Source organism: Pteropus vampyrus, unplaced genomic scaffold (genome assembly GCF_000151845.1).
Source record: "Pteropus vampyrus isolate Shadow unplaced genomic scaffold, Pvam_2.0 Scaffold33, whole genome shotgun sequence".
In the NCBI taxonomy this organism is placed as follows: Eukaryota; Metazoa; Chordata; class Mammalia; order Chiroptera; family Pteropodidae; genus Pteropus; species Pteropus vampyrus.
Genome location: NW_011888814.1, coordinates 318,506 through 320,643, shown reverse-complemented (window position 1 = coordinate 320,643; position 2,138 = coordinate 318,506).

Here is a 2,138-nt window from a genome sequence, read left to right as displayed (position 1 = left end):
AGGTGGGAATTTTCCAAAGAAAATTTCAAATGGGGTGAATCCATCAATATATGGAGTACACCTGGCTCGGAGAAGAGCAAAGGGGAGAAGTTCTACCCAGGTCCCACCAGTTTCTAATCCTAACTTGACTAATGTCTCTTTTAGGGTCTGATTCATTCGCTCTACTTGGCCCATACTTTGGGGCTGGTAGGCGCAGTGGAGTTTCCATTGAAAATTTAGGTAGCTAGCCAATTGTTGTGATATCTTTGCTATGAAGGCTGGCCCACTATCTGACCCTAAAGTTCTGGGGAGACCAAATCAAAGGAAGATTTCTTGTAGTAGTTTCTTAGTAACTACTAAGGCAGTTTCTTTCCTGGTGGGGAAGGCCTCTACCCATCCTGAAAAGGTGTCTATAAAAACAAGTAAATATTTGTAGCCCCCCACAGTCGGGGTTACCTCAGTGAAATCAACTTCTCAGTGGTCCCCTGGATAAGTTTTTCTTTTCCTATGTCTAGGTTCTTCTATCTTCCCCTTCTTTGGATTAATTTGGGCATAAGCCAGGCATCGTGAGGCAATCTCCTCTGCAGTTCTTCTCCCTTCTAACAAGTGAAAGTAGGGATCTAAAGCTTGGAGCATCTTAGTTCACCCTAGGTGTGTGGTCTGGTGTAGTTGGTGGAGGAGAGTCCTTCCAAGGCCCCGTGAGAGCCTGGTTTTTCCATCTGGGGTCGTCCACCACCCCTGTTGGTTCCTAGTGGCTCCCTTATCTTGAAAATATATGTTCTCTTCCACCATATACATCGGAGACAGAGGCAGTTCTAGGTAAGGGACAACAGTCAGTAGATGTGGTGGAGGCCCCACTGGCCTTGTGGCCGCTGTTCTTGCCTCTGCATCGGCTCGACGGTTTCCCTCAGCCTCAGGACTATTCCCTTTTTTATTCCCTTTACAAAGAACAATAGCAAGAGCCTTAGTCATCTATATGGCTTCAAGTAAGGCTAAGATCTCCTGCTTGTTCTTGATGTCCTTCCCAGCTGAAGTCAGAAGCCCTCTTTCCTTGTAGATGGCTCCGTGTACATGTGCAGTGGCAAAGGCATATCGGCTGTCAGTGTACATTGTGACTGCCTTATCTTTTCCCCATCTTAGTGCCTCAATGAGGGTGATGAGTTCTGTCTTTTGAGCAGAAGTCCTATGGAGAAGAGCTTGTGACCAGATGGTGCCAGTTAGAGTTACGACCGCTGCCCCAGCGTACCTCCTTTCTTCCTGCATGCAGCTGCTCCCGTCCGTGAACAGAACTTCGTCAGCCTCAGGCAGAGGGGAGTCTTTGAGGTCTGGCTGCGAGGAACACACTGCGTCAGTGAATTCTATGCAATCATGAATGGGGGTTTCAGGGTCTGGGTCTGGGTCTGGCAACAGATTGGCTGGGTTGATGACAGTAGCTTTGGGTTTTAGCCATACGTTTGGGGTCATCCGGTGCCTCCCTGTTGTTGAACACCTTCTGGGCTATCTCAACAAGTTAGGACAGGTTCATCCCTGCAAAACCTTCTAGTTTTTGTAATTTACGCCAGCTATCAGGGGCTGTCTGAGTAGCAAAAGCTATATTAATTGCCCGCTGGTTCTCAGGGGCCTCAGGATCAATGGGGGTGTATACCCAGTACGCCTCGTTCAAGAAATGCTCCAGGGAATTCCTGAGGTCCCTGTATAACTTCAGTTACCTAAGAAAGGTTAGTTGGCTGACAAGCAGCCATCCTAATTCCCCCAATTAGAATCTGGTGGTACTGATCTAATGCCATTCTCCCTGCCTGAGAATTGTGTCCCCAGTCTGGGCGGGTGGAGGGAAATTCCTCCTCGATCTGTTTCTCTGCTTCCTCGACTCTCCTCTCTCCCGCAGCTATCCTTTGTGTTTCCGCCCGAATGCGCTCACGTTCTTCCTCAGTGAAGGAGGTAATTAAAAGCTGTTTGCAATTGTCCCAGGTGGGGCAGTGAGTCTGAAAGACACTCTCTAAGAGTCCCATTAATGCCTGAGGTTTCTCAGAGAAAGGCGGATTCTGTGCTTTCCAGTTGTACAGGTCCCTAGTCGAGAAAGGCACATAAACCATAAAGGGACTGTCTGTGTGATGTCCCTGGGGTGGTGCTTCTCACAAGGGGAGAATGGCCAGGGTGTG